This window comes from Myotis brandtii, unplaced genomic scaffold, assembly GCF_000412655.1.
Source record: "Myotis brandtii unplaced genomic scaffold, ASM41265v1 scaffold699, whole genome shotgun sequence".
Lineage (NCBI taxonomy): Eukaryota > Metazoa > Chordata > Mammalia > Chiroptera > Vespertilionidae > Myotis > Myotis brandtii.
The window spans coordinates 806,405-825,114 of record NW_005370733.1 but is presented as its reverse complement, the minus strand read 5'-3'; the positions used below and the strand labels follow the sequence as shown (position 1 = coordinate 825,114).

Sequence of the window (18,710 nt, the reverse complement as noted above, 5' to 3'; positions counted from 1 at the left end):
GTTATACTTTAGTAAAAAAAAGTATAACCCAATTCTACAAACAGTAGAACAGAGATGAGGAGAAGTTAAATTCTTGGTGACATTGTCTGGGCTGTTAGATCCAACTGAACCTGATGGGCAACTGCCTCTCAACTTTCAGCAACATAAGAAAGAAAAGAGAAGCCACTACCTGAAGTATCTCATAGGGTTTCAACAGAAGCCTCAGCCTCCAGCAAACAAATGTTTCCATGTGAAGAAAGCATGCAGGTGGTCTCCTGGGAAGCACCCCCACCTTCTGAGAGGGCTCTGAATAAACCCACACCGAGTTTTCCCAAGACTTCCTCCTATTGTAAAATAACACACAGCCCTGGCCCATGTGGCTCAGTTGGTTGAGCCTCCTCCCGTGCACCTAAGTATCTATGGTTCGATTCCTGGTCAGGGCACTTGTCCAGGTTGCGGTTTCAATCCCCCAGCTGGAATGCATGTGGGAGGCAATCGATCAATATTTCTCTCTCACATTGATGTTTGTCTCTCCCCCCCCTCTCCTTTCCCCTCTCTCTAGAATCAATGAAAAACATCTCCTGGGCTGAGGATTAAAAGATAATCACACACGGATACCCCAGGAGGAGAGGGAAGGCCTCCTCTGGATGGAGAGCTGCGTTCCCTGTGGAGCCCAGCTCAATGGCTAGATCAGTAGCTCCTGTTTTTAAATATCCCACTAGAAGCCGGGCCCTCGGCGGGAAGTCCACATATTGTCCCTGACCCTTACACTAACACTGCAGGGAAGTTTCTTATTAACAGGTGACAGATGAGAAAACCAAGTCACAGGGCCCTAACACCACACCCCACCCCACGTATGTGATGTCACACACACATCACAACAAGACAGCAGTGGCCCCACCACGGGCTGTGAGCCACTCCAGGTCAGCCAGCCTGTCCCCAGGGAGGCCTTCTGCCCAGGAAGCCGTTCTTTTCATTACTGTTTGGAACTGACCTAGAGATTCTTAAAGCCAGAGATGTCTGCAGAGTTTTACTTCTGGAGACCAGAAGGGCGGGGGAGGAATAGAAAAGTTTATTCTGGGCCAACGCACATCACATCTCAGGATCCTGGCCGCAGCAGGAAGCGAGTCCGCCCTAACCTTTGTCCTTTAGGTGGAGTTGTTTGGAGCAGCCTCCTTCCCTCAGGAACTTGTATGTTAGGACTGGTGCCAGTTTAGAATTCCAATGCTCCTCAAGGGCCACAAGCATATTCTTTAGCATCATGTCACCAGCAGAGCAGTCCGCGCTGGGGGCAGGCAGCAGCTTACTTGGGGCCAGGCTGCAGTGATGGGCGTACCTGCGCTGGTGGCGTGGACGCTGCTGCAGAGAGCGACTCCGTGGCCTCAGCTGCACTCAGCCCCGCTCAGGGACTCTGGGAACTCATTATTTGTCAGGCCACCCTCTGGGCTTCCAGAGGAAAAACAACATTTTCATTTGTCAGTGAGCACATATCCATTTATTTATGTCCCAAGCACCAGGGAGAGGAGCTGGGAGCCACAATCCCAGCGGCGTGGGACGCTGCCAAGTGAAGAAAGTGGAGGGACAGGGGCCACCTGCAGTCCCTTCCCCTCCCTAGCACCTCAGGGAAACGGTGCAGAGCGGAACTATATGGTGTCTGCTGTCTCTCATTCATTCATTCCACAAATATTTCCATGCCAAGCATTTGAAAGGGCTGGGCTCAGAAAGAGGAGACACAGCTCCTCCCTCCAAGGAGCCCCCAGGTTTGTAGGGAGACCGAGTGAGGAGTGCTGGGGTGCAAACAGGCCCCGTGAGATCTCACAGCCCCGCTCAGGAGGATGGCTACGGGTGCCAGGGTCCTTGAATGGAAACCCAGGTTGCCCCCCAGGGTGAAGGGAGAGCTGAGCTTACAGGAACAGCTCCAGGCTTTGGGTGTTTCACACGGAGCCAGAGAGGCAGCAAATGGCTGGTTGGGAAATTTCTGAAGACACAGAGGGCTCTGAATTGACCACTTCTCCAAAGGCACCGTTCTGGCCTCCCAGGCTTGGGGCGGGGTGGAGGAGAGGCAGCCGTATTCTCACCGTTTTCTCTGGAACAGAAGAGAAGGGCTGTGTCCCCACCCCTGGCTTCCGACTCAGATGGCACATCTTCCGTAGCGTAGGCCTCCTCTCCCCCTTCTTGAAGCTGAAGCCTAGCACATATGCCGTTTATTAGATGTGTTCACAACTTTGATCACCAGGGGAGCAAGTCATCACAAGAGCAGAAGAAAAGACTTCCAGGCCAGGACTGCTTGTAAAAGTGAATCACCCCCTTCTGGAAACGTCCAAGCAGGGGCTCACTCACAGCACAGCACATCAAAGCCCTCCTGGCTGCGCTAGCGCCTGGGCTAAAAATACTGTCAGTGGTGAAATCTCAGCAGTCTCCTGCGAGGGGCGAGGCCAAGTTTATACACTGGCGCTCTCAGCTTGAGAGGTGGGATTATGAATGAACCGAGCCCGCAACTTGGGCATGTGCCCTTGACTGGAATCGAACCTGGGATCCTTCAGTCCACAGGCTGACGCTCTATCCACTGAGCCAAACCAGCTAGGGCTGATTTCACTTTTTAAACAGCCTCCAAATCCACAAGCTGCAGAAGAATATATATTCCAGTGATGGCTGAAGTTGCCAAGGTTCGGCTAACAGCATTGGGAGGAGGAGGTTTTCTGAAGTCAGAGGATTTATACCTTTAACAGCCTGTGATTTGTAACAAAAAGACCTATATGTTTTTAACATCCAGTTCTCAGTGGCCAGGGCTCAAGATTCCCTCTCCTGGACCTTGGACTCAGTCAAATAACATTCCTCTAACTCCAAATTCTCTTTCTTGTTCAGAACTAGGAAACCCACCCCACCCCAGGGAGTGCCTTTAGGGGCAACCCCGTTGCTTTACTCTAGAATCCTCAGAGCAGAAAACACGTGCATTTTTCGAGAAGGAATCTCATTTCCCCTTATTCTCCCTCAGCAGTGGTATTCTTTAAGTCTAGAATCGAAGTTCTTTTGAAAGGACCAAACAACCCCGGCCAGTTTGGCTCAGTGGACAGAACGTCGGCCTGCGGACTGAAGGGTCCCGGTTTGATTCCCGGTCAGGGCACTTGCCTGGGTTGCAGGTGCGATCCCCAGTAGGGGGTCTGCAGGAGGCAGCTGATCAATGATTCTCTCTCTTCATTGATGTTTCTATCTCTCCCTTCCTCTCTGAAATCAATTTAAATAAATAAATAAAGGACCATCAGCCCCGAGGAGGCAGCCTCCTTCCTGCCGTCTGTGTGAAGCCTCCACCGCAGCATGTCAGGGAGGAAGGACTGGCACAGGCCACACGGGAGAGAAAGAAGCGGAGGCCTGTCCTTTCAGCCAGCCGTCTGGCATCAGAAGGCACTTTCCTATTGAAACAATGTTAAACACTGAATGCAGGCCCCAGGCCGCCCACACATTGAGCGCAATTTGGCTGAGCTTTTCCACTAGCCTGACGCTGGGCATCTGGATCCGCAGAAGGTCCATGGCTGAACGGGACTGCAGGCTCTGCCCTCAAGTGGTTTATAAGCTACCAAGGAAGGAAAGCCATACACCCAGGGCTCCAACACACCACAGAGCGAGTCAAATGCAGAGAAATAAAGGGTTTACTTCCTGAGAGGTCCAGGAAAAGCTCATGAAGGAAGTCCTGGAGCTGTGAGCTGAGCCAACCTTGCAGGATCCTCTGTGGACAATGCAAAGGGATGGGGTTGAGCTGGGTGAGAAAAGGCAGTCCTGAGAGAGAGACCTGACCGAGCCGGCACTGGTGGGCAGATGTGTATCTACTTCTCCTGCTAACAGTTACTGCAAGTCACAACCCATTAGCAGGTCCCCAAATCAATTCTGTGGGTTAAACATGAAGCAGAACAGAAAACAGCAGAAGGCCCTGCAAGTGATAAGGCTAAATCCTATTTCATGAAACTTATTTTGATTACAACCAACTTGAACTGCTGAAGACCCTTCTCCCTCACTACACAAGGAGGAGCTGCTGCAGGCCTAGCGTTTACCCACAGTCACTAGGCACTGGGTGGGCAGCCTGCCCTGCTCTGAAACTCAGGATCATGCACCAACAGGAGGGTCATTTCTAAGGGCAGAGGCTATTGCTGGCTTTCAAATGTTTTTTGGGTTTTTTTTGACGAGCTAACACATAGTGTTTATTACGTGTTCTTTCAAATGTTTTTTGACCACAAACCAAATAAGACATGGATTTCTATTAAAATCAAGTACACAAAGTATATAAAAAAATCTAAAAGATTCAAATTCAATTTCACTTTTTAATATATATTTTTATTGATTTCAGAGAGGAAGGGAGAGGGAGAGAGAGATAGAAACATCAATGATGAGAGAGAATCATTGCTTAGCTGCCTCCTGCATGCCCCACACTGGGGATCGAGCCCACAACTTGGGCATGTGCCCTTGACTGGAATCGAACCTGGGATCCTTCAGTCCACAGGCTGACGCTCTATCCACTGAGCCAAACCAGCTAGGGCTGATTTCACTTTTTAACCCACTGTAATAATTTCATGACCCAAAACTGTGTTACTCCTTCCCTAAGTGGCAGTGGCGAGAAGGGGAGGGCTGTGCAGTAGACAGCAGAGTCGACATGACTGGAGCTGGTCAGCATGCCATTCATTCCCCACCGACACGGACCAAGTGATCAGGGTCCCCGTGGGAGGGACCCGGAACTGGCTTTAACTAGTCCCCCAGGTGACTGCAGCACACTCAGACAGAGACTGGGGAAAGCAGCACATCTGTTAGGAAGCTGGGGAGGGACTGAGTGCAAGCCCAGCAGAGCCCACTGCACACAAAGTGACAGGCAGGTGACTGTTAGCAGGGGAAGTTTTCATCTCAGGCCAGGACATTCCTTGGGATAAGCCCTCCTGATCGGGAGCCGGGTTTGTAAATGCTGTGCCCAGAACAGGCCGAGTTAGCACAGCCATGGGCTTGGTGGGGTAGGCCCAGGCCAGCTCCCCAAAGTATGAGCGGTCCCCACTGTGGGCCTCTCCCCAGGTATGAGGAAATCTAGAGCTCCACACCTGGTCAAGGAATAACCTGTTCTCCTGCATGAGGTCCCCCTCCTAGGCCTGTAGCCACGCATGGCATGTGGCCCTGATGTACCCTGCTGGCCTGGGCATGGCAGGAGCTCAGAGTAGTAGTAACTGCTTGATGGTGTCCCGGTGGTAAATGTAAATGTCGCCACGAGGCTCCAGGCTGAAGGTGCCAAAGGAGACCCCACCCATCCCTTCAGTCCTCTCCAGAGAAAGCGGACGCGGGCAGAGAAGGCTGACTGTCCGAGTTGTCATGGCACACAGCACTTTTCTAGCCCAATACTCGGTGGCTGGGCTGAGAAAGACCCGGAGCACCCATCACAAGGGCGATGCGGTGACAGCTGCGGAAGTGGGGCGTTGGCCAGAAGATTCTTAACCAAATCTGGGGAGGGTGCTGAGTGCTTGAGCCTTGGTCTGGCTCTCCCCAAAGGCGGGCTGAGACCAGAGTGCAAGCCCGAGTAATTTGTAATTTCCGAGGGAGGTGCAGGAAATGCTGGTGGAGTGGGTAGTGAGGAGGGAGGGGAGGGAGCAGAGAAGGGGTGTGCTTTAATGTCATCTTTCAAGGTGGGAGATCGCACTTAACCCTGCAGGAAACTGGTTTCAACAGAAGCCTCAAAGGTTGACTGCCAATGGCCAGATTTTCGTTTTCTTCCTAGAGGGCGTTGGGGTGTGGACTGAGGGAAGGTGTTCCTGGCAGAGGGAAGAGCATGCTGGGAAGGCCTGGGCCAGGAGGGTCGTGGTGAATCAGGAGACCAGACAGAGGTCAGTATAGTAGCCTGAGGGAGTGGCAAGAGCAAGTAGTACCACCGAGGCCAGGCCGGGAGGTGGGTGCTCCTGGGCCAGGGGCCGACAGCTCCTGAGGGTGCTGGGCAGTGCATTTCCAGTGGGGGAGGTAGCACAGGTTCTCGTGCTCTCGTCACCTGCTGTGAGAGTCCATCAGAAATCTAAACACGGTGCCCAGCAGGGTTCCTTTCACCAGAGATTCATTACCAACGTACTGGTGGTCTTGATGTTCAGACAAAAAATGATCCCTCCAACCCTGCCTTACAGAAACCACCACAAGGCAAAATCCCCATGTGCAGAGAGCACAGGAAGTGAGAATAAAAAGGAACTTAAGACAGTGTTAGTCAAGGATTACCTATAACCCAACCTATTCCACCTCACAGTCTCCTTCAAACGGCCCCTAATTTATTAAGCACTTACTATGCCAGCCCTGCCAGGCAGACATTACTTTAATGGCTATTTTACCGATGAAGAAACTAAAGCTCAGAGAAATAACTAGGTCCAAAGTCACACAGCAATCGGGAAACAGCCTGAACTCAGCTGCTCATCTGGGCTCCAAGCTCACTCTCTTCATCATGCCATCCAAGTGTCTTCCTTAACGAATGGATGGGAAGTCAAAGAGAAAAGTGTGAGCAGGAAATGCCTACAATAACCTCTTTCTGCCCAATCAGAGCAGCTTCTGCTCCAAGCCTGGCTGCCCACAGGGATTCCTCCCTCTCACTCAGAGGAAAGAAAAGGCTGAGTGAAAGAGCTGGAACTCCAGGGGTCTATCAAGAGTGCTCTTCCCACCGACCTGTGCACCTCCCACACCACATGGAAAGGCCCTGCGCAGGGGCCGCCTCCCCTGTAGGCAGTGTCCCCACCACAGCAGACGAAGCCTGAGAGCTGTGCTAACATCTCCAAGGCAGTGGAAAGATTCAGGGATGCAAGTGGAAATAAAGAGAGGACTTTACTTGGCTTCAAACAAACCACTTCCTTTGATGGGTGCAGATGTTGTCCGGTCACAAACGGACCACTAGTTCAGGACACTTTTGCAGGAGTAACTAAAGAGTACCCGAACCCGCCCTGGTCCTCTTATTCTGTCCCAAGGTTGTCCCAGAAAGAAACTGGGGCGTGTGGTCACCATAGCAGTTTGCCAATTTATAGACAACAGGATACAGCAGATTCTTCTAATGTTGATGAGATGCCACAGGAATTTAACTCTTGTTGACTCCTGTTAGCCTGTGGTACAACTGGTTTGTTATACGTTGGTTCACAGAACCTATCTATGACATTAAGTGAGGACTTAATATACAGACTTCATTTATCCCACAAATATTTACAAAGTGCTTGCTGTGTGCAAGGCACTGGGGTCACTAGGGAACAAGCCCAAGTCTACTTTGATAGGCACATGTGTGCAAGCTCTGAGGACACGGATGTGCACACAGCTGTTCGCTGGTGTTTACTGCACTGTGACAGGCATACGTGTGCAAGCTCTCATCACACAATGTGCACACAGCTGCTCGCTGGTGTTTACTGCACTGTAACAGGCACATGTGTGCAAGCTCTGATCACACGGATGTGCACACAGCTGCTCGCTGGTGTTTACTGGAGCAGCAGCAACACACCTGTGTTTGCCAGCAACTTTCCTCTTTAACCAGGATTTTCCTCCAAAATTGACTGTGCTTTGAGAAGTGAGGTATTCTGTATACAAGCAAAGGTACAAGGTGCCAGCAAATAAAATGTTACTGTATTCATTGATGAAAGGAATAGTTAATGTCTCCCCAACTAAAGTAGGCACAGAACATCAACTGAAAATGTAAAAAAGTAACAGACAACATTTCTTTCCTCCTAAAACTATTTTAGTGACTTGGTGCTCACAAGCCTTGAATGTTATTCCAGGCACAAAGTAAACACCAAGTGACATTTTTAGCAGTCCATTTTGCTTCAGGAGGTATACACAGGAAATGCAGAAGCAAAAACAAAAGCTAAAATGCCCTACCCTCAGAGGAAAAAACGTAACCAAACTACCATAACATTAAAAACAGAACTAAAATTAGTTTCCTCCCCTACCTAAGGGTCCTGCGAACAGCATCTGCCAAGAGTTGGCCTCCTCTCCCCTCTGTCAAGGGAAGGGGAGGGCAAACGAAAAGCAAAAGCAAGCAGCCAGAAGGCAAACAAGCGACCCATCTGCCATAGGACTTGTCGTTAACACTCGAGTGGGCCCGCACCAATCCCACAGAGTCACTCCAGGTCAGAACAAATTCTCCTCAATCAAAATTACATCATGGGACTTGACCCGGTGAGTAGAAGCAGAATTCAGAGTTCACACCAGGGCACAGGTCAACAAGCTGTTGTCCACATTAGTTAAAACACACACCTAGTAACGCATCTCACACACTCACTGCTGCTTCTACTCAGAGGCAGGGTCAAGGCAAACCACAGAACTGATGTGTAAAGTTTCACAGCAAACCTTCTCTTCACGGTAGATGTTTGTTTAGGCAACACTAAAACGCAACAAAGACGACGGCTTAAAAGAGAATAGGATCAGAAGCTTGGAACACAAAATTTATTGCAACTTAGCGATCGTCATTCGGTTCTAAGTTTCCTGGTAGCAAAGGGAAAAGGTATACAGGATGGGTTAATTCTGACCATCCAAAGAAAATGTATGAACTCCACAGAAAAGGGAAACTTCTCCCAGTATAACATTTCAGAAGGAATTCCAAGAAGGATGTAAAGTGACACTGTGAATTGGGTTTCAGTTTTAGTTTTACAAGCTCTACAACATTCTTCAAATAACCACTTAATATCTGTATCAGTGAAGGCACTTCTTAGGGAAGCTAAGCTATTAGTATAGCCTGGTGTGTTGTTTTCAGGAGCTCCAACGTAACACAGAAAGAACCCTTAAAAAACTTAATGGATCCCTAGCTGGTTTGGCTCAGTTGATAGAGTGTCAACCTGGGGACTGAAGGGTCCCAGGTTTGATTCTGGTCAACGGCACATGCCTGGGTTGTGGGCTCGATCCCTAGTAGGGGGTGTGCAGGAGGCAGCCAATCAATGATTCTCTCTTATCATTGATGTTTCTATCTCTCTCTCCTCCCTTCCTCTCTGAAATCAATAAAAATATATTTTCTAAAAAAAGAACTTAATGGAAATACGGTTTTCCCCCACCCATTTTTGGCAGAAATGAGATGTCGGTCACGTCAACATTGAGTTCTGAGTCTAAATTCAATGTGGTAAAGTACTGATGACTAAGGTCTGACACACGTCCGTGCCCGTGGGGACTGTCAGCATTCCTGGTACTAGCAGGGACTTAGGGTGCAGAAGAAATGCCTGGAGGCCAGCCTCCACATTGAGGGAGGGGAAGAACCAGGCAGCCCACTTCCCCCTCAGAGAATCGGGCCTCAAAGAGCCCAAGGTTACCCAGGGAGCTGGAGGCCTGGTTTCACCATTCCCCCAGCTATTTATGAGAACTGGCTAAGGTCTAGGGCAGTAGCGAGACAGAATAGGGCAGCGGGCACAGACAGACCAAAAAGTCAGGCGCTGCAGCACTGGCGGCCTGTGGTGAACAAGAGCGCCATCACCACCACACTGCGGCCCTGCCACGATGGGAACTCCTGACAGGATGGGCATGCGGGCCATACAGGAAGTGTGGATCGTGAAGCCTCTAGAACAGTGGTTCTCAACCTTCCTAATGCCGCGACCCTTTAACACAGTTCCTCATGTTGTGGTGACCCCAAAGGGGTCGCGACCCACAGGTTGAGAACCGCTGCTCTAGAAGCCAATCTCCAGGGAAACCAGGCTCCAGGGTGGTCAGTTGGAACGAAGGGAACTAGGTGGGATGTTTTCTTGGGCTGCAGCTCCACGGTAACCAAGCAGGGACAGGACTGTGGGTCACCTGCGGTCAAGCCGGCTCCACCACGATCTGGTTCTGAAAACTTGGATAATTAATTCAACATCTCGTTAGCAAAATGGAGAAAACAACAGCACCCACCACAAAGGGCTGCTGCGAGTAATAAATGAGAGAACATGTATTTACCTGAGAATTAAGCTTTTTTACACAGTAACCACATCAGACACTAGCGACATGACCAGCAGCCCCTCTGTCCAGGGGGTAAGCGCAGGGCATGCAAAGCAGCAGCCCAAGCTCGAGCCTCCATCCTCCGAGGAAAGGCCTCTGGACCTCCTCCGAGTGACCTTTGTGAAGCGGGGGATACCACACACACACACACACACGGCTGCATCTGGATGCTGCATGTACATTTTTCCTGAGCCGCTGGAGCCTAGGTTTCATACATTACAGCATGTTCCCTTGAGCACTTAGTGAGCAGTTCCTAAGAATAGGGAGACTGTTGACATCACCGCAGAACAGTATCAACTTCATTAAACTTAACACTGACACATGTTTTTATCTAAACTACCAGTCCTATTCCACTCTTGTCAAGTGAACTGACAATTTAAGGTCAATTTTTTTCATGCTTTTTAAATTGATTTCAGAGAGAGGGAAAAAGAGGGAGAGATATATAGAAACATTAATGATGAGAATCAATCAGCTGCCTCCTGCACACCCCCCCATTGGGGATCCACAACGCATGTGCCCTGACGGGAAATCGAACCCTGACCTTCTGGTTCATGGGATGATGCTCAACCAACTGAGCCACGCCAGCCAGGCTAAAGGCTGTGGGCAAAAAAACCCTCCTGCAGATTCCCAGGGTAGCATGGACTTTATAATGGTAACTACCTATATATATAAAAGCCTAAGCGACCAGCCAACTGGCCGACCGGCCGGTAGCTATAATGCACAATGACCACCAGGAGGTAGACGCTCAACGCAGGAGTGGAAATCACAGGCATGGAAACATGGAACAGACTGATGAATCTCAGAGGGAAGGGGGGAGGAGGAGGGTGGGAAGAGATTAACCAAAGATTGTATATGCACACTAGAGGCCCGGTGCACAGCCCAATCCCCACAGGCCAGGCTGAGGGACCCCACTGGTGCACGAATCCGTGCACTGGGCCTCCAGTGAACCAATGAAAACTGGTGTGTCCTCCCCATGCTTTGTAATAGTCTTCTACTCCTGGGTAACAAAAGCTGCACATTTACTCTTTTGGAATCCCTGTGGGTCAGGGTCCAGGCTCAGCTCCAAGGAGCTGCACCAAGGCTGCACCAAGGTGTTGGCAGGGCTGAGGTCGCATGTGTAGGCTTGACCAGGGGAGGCCCGTGGCCAAGCGCCCTCGCTGTTGGCAGAATTCATGTCCTTACAGCTATCAGGTTGCACTCCCTGGCACGTTGCTGACTGGAGGCTGGAGGCTGCTCATTGCCGCTTGATATGAGGAGGCTCTTACTTCTCCCAAGCTAGCGGGACAGTCTTACATAACAACTCCCAAGCAGGGCTGAGAGAGCCCACCCCCTCCGCCATGTTTTGATTAGCAGTGAGTGAGTCAAGGGCCTAGCCACACTCAAGGACTAGACAAAGGTGTGAACACCGGGAGACAGCATCCAGGAGGCCACCCGACAGTCTGCCTGCCACATGCTCATAGCTCCTGTACAACCATCAAATCAAACCAAGTTTACAGTTCAATGCAAATAAAAGGAAACTCCCTGGACATCCTGGTGAACAATGCTGACTGAACATATGGACAGTGGTTTCCTGAGACCGCATCCCCAGTTACAATGTCAGCGCGGCGTGGAGAGTGGCAGGATGGTGTTTTGGGTTCAAGATGTTCAAATGCGTGTCAGATGTTGTTCTTACCACTTTTCTCTGCTGAAATCACTACGACATCATTTGGCTTTCAGGTGGTGACAAGCACTGTCCGCATGCCAAGTCATCAGCCGAAGACGGAAGTAAGAGCCCATGCCAGACTTCATGAACCCGATGGATTCGGTCAGGGACAGGGAAGAGCAGAGCAGACAGAGGGGAGGAGGGAGGGAGAGGGAGGAAGGCTATTTTAGGCAAACCGCTGTCCCTGTCCCTTCATGAGCAGATGGCCCAGGTGAAAGGAGGCAGGAGGGGTGAGATGCCACCTCCTCAGTTCTTTCATGCCTCCGTGGTGTGAATGCCTCACTTCACTAACAAGGTTCTACTGTTTAAAGATAACAGTTTTCTTTTTACAACACGTGCCTAAATATACAGCTAGTTCCTATGCTTCCCCTAAGCAGGGTCAGCGAGCTTTTTCTTTAACGGGAAGAGAGTCAATACTTGCAGCTCTGTGAGTCCACTCTGTTAAACTGCTCAGCTTTGCCCTTTAGTGGGGAAGCAGCAAAGCTGGTATGTACAGGATGGGCGTGACTGGGTTCAAATACAACTTGATGTAAGAACACAAGGAGCCGAGTGGAACTGACCTTGGGTGGCTGGCAGACGCTGCTGTAAGAAACAGCATTCTGTTCAATGCTGGAAGGAGAAGGGACTTTGCTGGTCTCCAGTAAGGATTTTCAAGGTTAATTCTGAGCATACACAACTGCTGCCGTCTACTTTTATTCAAACCCAACCCCTGCGCCCACAGAAAATGCAACTCCACTACACAACCAGGCATCGACACAGAGAGTGCCAAATCAGTCCTAAAGTCAAAGTGAAGTCGCCACCAGACAGTCTAGAATATGCTCGCTCCTTCTGCTTAACCCCTCCCATCACAGCTCTGATCTTTCATATATTTATATGAGCGTAATTAGGTGTTCACCTGGGGGCTGATTTGGTTTCTGCCTTTCTCAACTAAGAAGAGTTTTAGGAGAGAATGAAGTTGAAGACCCTAAGTCCACGGCCTGTAATAAATTAACCTCTCCAACTGTCCACTGGCATTTCCACAAGAACATAACAGGCTCTTGGAACTGAACTCTCGATCTGCCACTCCAGTCGTCCCCATCGGAGCTGATGGCGACTCCATCCAGATAGTCACCCTTGACTGCTCTTTTCTCCTACAACCCTTGTCCAAGCGGTCAGAGAATCCTTCCCTCCCAGCTCGCTGCGATCCTGAGCCAGGGACTTTAAGGAAGGCAAGACTCCTGGGCACCTTATAGCAAAGTAACGCTTGATTTACCTGAATTACTCACTTATCTGCTCCCTCTATACAGACAGCTTTAAAAAATATCTTCATGATAGTCTCTGCTTGCCAAACAGGTATCGTCTTTTCTGAGACTGTGACATCAGCACCCACACTGACCATCTCTCCAGCTGCTTTCCTAAGGAGCTAATGGAGGCAGCTGCTCAAGTCCTGCTGCCAACAGGTTCTGACACTGTAAGGATGGGGGCAGAGAAACACTGAGGCTCTTGCACCAAACTCAAGGGCTGGGCAGTCAGATCACAGAGGTCAGGGTCCCGGGCACACTGCTGACACAGAGATGAGCCCTTCCAGCAGCTGAGCACAGACACGATGGACCCCAGCATAAACTGCCACCGCAGAAGCATGAACTAAATAGCTGTTGTTCTAAGTCACTAAACACTGGGGTGATTTGTTAGCACGCACTGACTGCTAGAGCTACTCAATGACAAGCAGCTATTGTAATTACCACTTTTCTCTTGTCTGGTAATTCCCCCAGCCATCAACGTTTCCTTTTCTACTGCATCATTCCCATTAGCATCCAATCACACCATTATTCCTCCCTTTTAAAAAGCCTTCCCTGACCCCACTACCTTTAACAACCACCTCCTTGTCTTTGCTCCCTCTTGCAGCAAAGCTCCTCAAAGAATCGTCATGCTCACTGTCCCAGTCCTCTCTGCCCATTCTCTTTTAAACCCCCTCCCCCCAACACAGCACTGGGCCTTCTTGTCAAGGTTCCCGGTGACCACCATGTGACTAAATCCTATGGTCAAGTCTCAGTCCTCATGTGACTTGGCTCAAGTCAGCATCATTTGTCACCTTCGCTCCCTCCTGCTCCTAGCTTTCTGCACTTGGCTCCTAGGGCACCAGTCTCCTGCTTTTCCTCCTACCTTATGGGAGGGTCGCTCACATCTCCACCTCCTCATGCGGGAGTGCCCTGGGCTCAGGCTTGACCCCTTCTGTTCTCTCACTTCCTTCGTAATCTCGTCCAGCCTCACGTGTCAAAGACTCAAAAAACCTGACTTCTCTTCTCTGAACGCCCGATTCTTATGTCTGACTGCCTACCGGCCGCCTCCTTCCAGATCTCTACTAGACACCACAAACCCAGTTTGTACCAAACACGGCTCCTCATCTTCCCCGACGCTGCTCCACTGGCACCCTGCTTGTTATAGCAGCAGCCGCTCAGGCCAGAACATCAGTCATTCCTGACCCTCTCTTCTTCTCTCACACCCCACACGCCACCCTTCAGCAAACCCCACCGCTCTCCCTTCAAACTCCTGACAGTTACCTGCGGGGTTCTACATGACCTGCTACTCCTTGACCTTTTTCTTTTTTTAAATATACTCTTTTAAAATATACATATTTTTTATTGATTTCAGAGAGGAAGGGAGAGGGAGAGAGAGATTGAAACACCAATGATGAGAGAGAATCATTGATCGGCTGCCTCCTGCACGCCCCACACTATGGGATCAAGCCCACAACCCAGGCAACCCTCCTGGTTCATAGGGCAACGCTCAACCACTGAGCCACTCTGGCCAGGCATCCCTGACCTCATTTCTTATCTGTCCCCGCCCCCCGAGTCTACTCCACTCCAGCCACACTGGCCTTGTGGTCTTCCTACAAGTGGGAGCTCCCACCGCAGGCCCTCAACCCAGCCAGTCTTCCTAGCGTGCTCTTGCTCAGACAGCTGCAGCACTCTCCCCCAACTCCTCACCGCTGGGCACCCCCTTCCCCCCCGTCCCCTAGCCTGGGACCGCCTATCCCCTTCCCCGCCTTCTTCTCTATATGAAGCCTGTCACCCAACAGACTTTATATTTACCTGTTTTATATACACACAGTGAACTCAGGAGGGTATGATGTCTTCATTTTTCATTAGGTGTCCCCCATGCCTAGAACAGTGCCTGACATAGGCCATTCAACAAATATTTCTTGAATGAATGAGCACCCATCTATCAATAAATGAATGACTGTAGAGTTTTTTAGTAGTGTCCCATTTAATGGTAAAGGAAGACTATTTACGGCCTCTACATTCAATAGCACCAGGTTCTTCAAGCCTCTCATCATCCGTTTTCTCATCATGTACTGATAAGAACTATGCTTATAGACAAAGACCCAAATGGGCATGCGATAGACTAGAAAGCAGAAGGCTCCGCTAAGCAATCCCAATTATAAAAAGGAGGCAGCTGGACGATGATATTTAAGTCCTCCTCTGGCCTGAAAATTTGAAGATATTTTTGGTAGCTGATGAGTAACTTGCTTCTGAGTTCCAGGGCAATAATGACAGCAGAGAGCACCTGAACTAAGAAGACCTGGTAATGCAGGGGTTGGCAAATCTCTGCCCATGGCCTGAATACCTCCCGCCTCCTGGTAGTTTGTGCAGGCTGCTTGTTTATAGCCTGGCAAGCAAAGAACAGTTTTCACATTTTTAAGTGGTTTCATTTTAGCTGGTTATACAAGTACCTACATGATAATCTTCATTTTGCCTCTTGGCCCTGCAAAGCCTACAGTATTCACTGTTGGGCCCTTTAAGAAGTTCACCCACTCAACACAGATGAACCATCCTGGGGCAAATTCCCCAACTGTGGCCCACAAAGTCCCCAGAAACAGTCATCTGGGTATTTCAGAAGTGACTTCCGAAATCAAGTGCCCTAAAAGCAATCACCAAAAGGTAATTATAAAGTGACCACTGGCCATTGTTACTATCTTAAACAATGGTGACACCCTCTATGCAGCTGGAAAAGAAAGAGCCAAACATGGAAATGTGTTTTATGCATGTTCCCAGGGTAAAGCATATCCTAAAGCCAATGGTAAGGCACAGATATTGTTCTAAATTTGGAAATATCTGATGACAAAGTGACGTTTCCTTCCCCTTTCTTACCCACACCCAAAACAACACCCCACACTTCTCATGAGAAAAATTCCTTCACATTTATGGTTTCCATTTCCTACATCTGATCTTTCACTTAACAAAAACACCGACTATGGAAGCCCTCAAGGTACAGCAGATCTCTTAGCATCACGCCTGGCATACAGTGAACTTTCATCAAATGGCAGTATTATAGACCAATCTATTAGTACTGTATAACTATTACATATACTATTGTGTCATTATATATTGTGTATATGATAGCTATATCTAAAATATATCATACTAAACATGTTATATTCTATAATGCAAAGATATACCTATAAAATATATAATCATGACATATACAATATGCTGTATGTTTTGTATTAACATTACATACCTTATTTTTAAAATGTTTTTATTGATTTGAGAGAGAGAGGAGAAGGGGGGAGAGAGAGAGAAACACTGATATGAAAGAGAAACATCAATCAGTTATCTCCTGCATGCACCCCAATTAGGGATGGAACCCGCAACCTGAGTATGTGCCCTGACCAGGAATCAAACCGGTGACCTTTTGGTGCATGGGACGATGCTCAACCAACTGAGCCACCGGCCCAGGGCCATGTTACTACCTTATTAATCACTGTTATTTTACTGTCCTGCCACCGGAGACGCCATGCCACAGACGAGCGGCAGGACTTCAGACAAGTTACTTTACTTCTCTAAGCCTCACTTTCTTCATTGGTAAAACTAAGGAATCATTTTAGAACCTGTTTACCGTGCCTTTCTAGCTCAAGACTATGATTCCGTCAGCATGTCACATAACCTTCGCTTTGAACACCTCTCTTACCCCGAACCCTATTTATGGTCACTTCCAAACATGGCCTCGAATCTCACCAATGAAAAGGCGCAGACATCGTCTTTGTTCATGACATTTATTTTAACACCATGATGCTCTGCAGTTGTCTATTTAAACCACCCTCTTAAGCTGTTTAATAGCAGGATATCTATTTTAATAACAACTGAGTTGGTGCCCCCATCATGTACAAGAAGCTGTGGAAAATGGTAAGGAATCAGCCCTCAAGAGAAGTGGCGAAGAGGAAGAGCGGAGTCATTAGTCACATTGGGTCATTAGTCACACTGCCTAACGTAAGCATCACGCTAACAGTGCTAATAACGCGTCTGGGCTCACTCTTTCCCCTTCATGTGAGAAAATTAAAGTGCTTAATAATCATTGCTCCCTGGGAGGCAGAAGACAAAAGTTGTGATGGTAAATGGTATCCTCAAGTAAAGTCTTATGCCTCTTTCCTATGAAACACAGCACTTGAATGAGATTGAGATTGAGCCAAGTCCAATGCAAAGGTGGGGGGGGGGGGGGGGGGGGGGGGGCAGAATTCTGAAACAAAAATAGATTCCTAGCACTGATAATGGCTTTTGAACTTCTATTCCCTTTCTCTGAGCACCATGCCATCAAGTAACTCACCACTATAGAATTAATAAATACAGTTTAAGTTTTACAAGAGAAACAATTTCAAAATGGTAATACTCAACGCTGATGTGGTTGTGGCTAACTGATATGTTTAACCATCATTCATGAAAATGTCCTGGGAACTTGTCCTAAGGAATCATCCAGTGGAATCACAAACATCTATAATAATAAAAGCGCAACATGCTAATTAGACCAGACAGCCAAACGACCTTCCAGACGTCTTTCTGGATGATCTGCCAGACGAAGCCGGGGCTGCGATGGGCCGAGGCAGCCAGGGCTGTGTGAATCAGGCCTCTAGTATACTAATAAAGCTACACATTGTTGCCTTCCCTACAACAGCAAATAGGGGAAATAGTTCCAATATCCATCAGCAGGTGGGTGATTTAGCACGTTATGGAACACCAGCATGATGGGCTGTCACAGCCCTCACAGTAGCTATGAAGACCACAGGGAGGCATGAAATCAAAGAAACGATTTGCACATGACACAGCGACATGAAACATGCATACATGTGCAATGCTCTGGAGACGGTGAACACCCACAACTAATACTTCTGCTCACTCTGTTTTAAGTTCTTTAGATTCAGACACTCAACATGCATTTTCTTCTTTGCATTTTGTCCATATTTTCAAACTTTTCTTTAATGTAACATTTTTACAACTAAAATAAGATGCAGTTTCTCTGTATTTAACCTAGGAAGAACAACAATAATAAACACTTACTTCGTGCCAGGCACTGTTTTAAGCACTTTATGCCACCCTCTGAGGTACTATATGCAGATGAGAAACTAAGGCCCAGAAGTTAAGTAACCGGCAAGACGAGCCAACTAGAACCCAGAGGAGCAGGGATTCAACCATGGCCAGCCAGGCTCCAGAGGCCCTGCTCTCACCACGATGGAATTATGGGGGAAAACAACATTCAACGCCACTGTACTCAGAATGGGAAAATGGACTGTCCTGGTTCGTTTATTATTTTCGCTAACTAGGAACAGTTCAATTATGTCTGATCCTGTAATAACCATTTTCAAAGAAATTCACCGTAAAAAGCCCCCGTGACCATGGTGCTCAACAGCATGATGCCTTCTGCAGGTCCTGAACACCTGGGGAGCACGCAGATATGAGTGGCAGTGGCCACAGCCGCTGGTCACTGATTCACAGTCTGCAAAGACACCTCTGAGATCATCTGGATGTGTTCCCGTCAACTGAGAGAAGGAAACAGAGTTAATGAAATCACACTGCTAGCTGGGATGCACGATACGAGTTAGTTAATCACTGAGTGCTCACTGTATGTTAAAGCTATGACCCCTCTACACGAATGATCTCATTTAACTCTTGCAAGGGTGCTTTGAGGGACGGGATATTATTAATCTGATGCAGAGACAGGGCACAGCTAGAAGGTGCGGAGCCAGGCGGCCGGAGCGCAGCAACCAGCCGTGCACTCTCTGGAGTGCTGCCGAGAGGTGGATACCAGACACCACCGCGGCCCACAGCAATGGGATAAAGACCAGAAA

The 18,710-nt window shown here is 48.8% G+C and overlaps 1 protein-coding gene across 6 annotated transcripts in view; it reads right to left on the bottom strand.

The window, feature by feature from the left end:
• Window positions 1-18,710, bottom strand: part of RAPGEF1 (Rap guanine nucleotide exchange factor (GEF) 1) — a 93,996-nt gene that overhangs the window by 70,248 nt on the left and 5,038 nt on the right. The window contains exon 1 of one of the 6 annotated variants that reach the window (XM_014529888.1): window positions 12,661-12,666. The exons of the other annotated variants lie outside the window; for them this stretch is intronic. The gene's annotated coding sequence lies outside the window, so the exon portion shown is untranslated. Of the gene's footprint in view, window positions 1-12,660; window positions 12,667-18,710 lie in introns of those variants that run through there. 6 annotated transcript variants of the gene reach the window in all.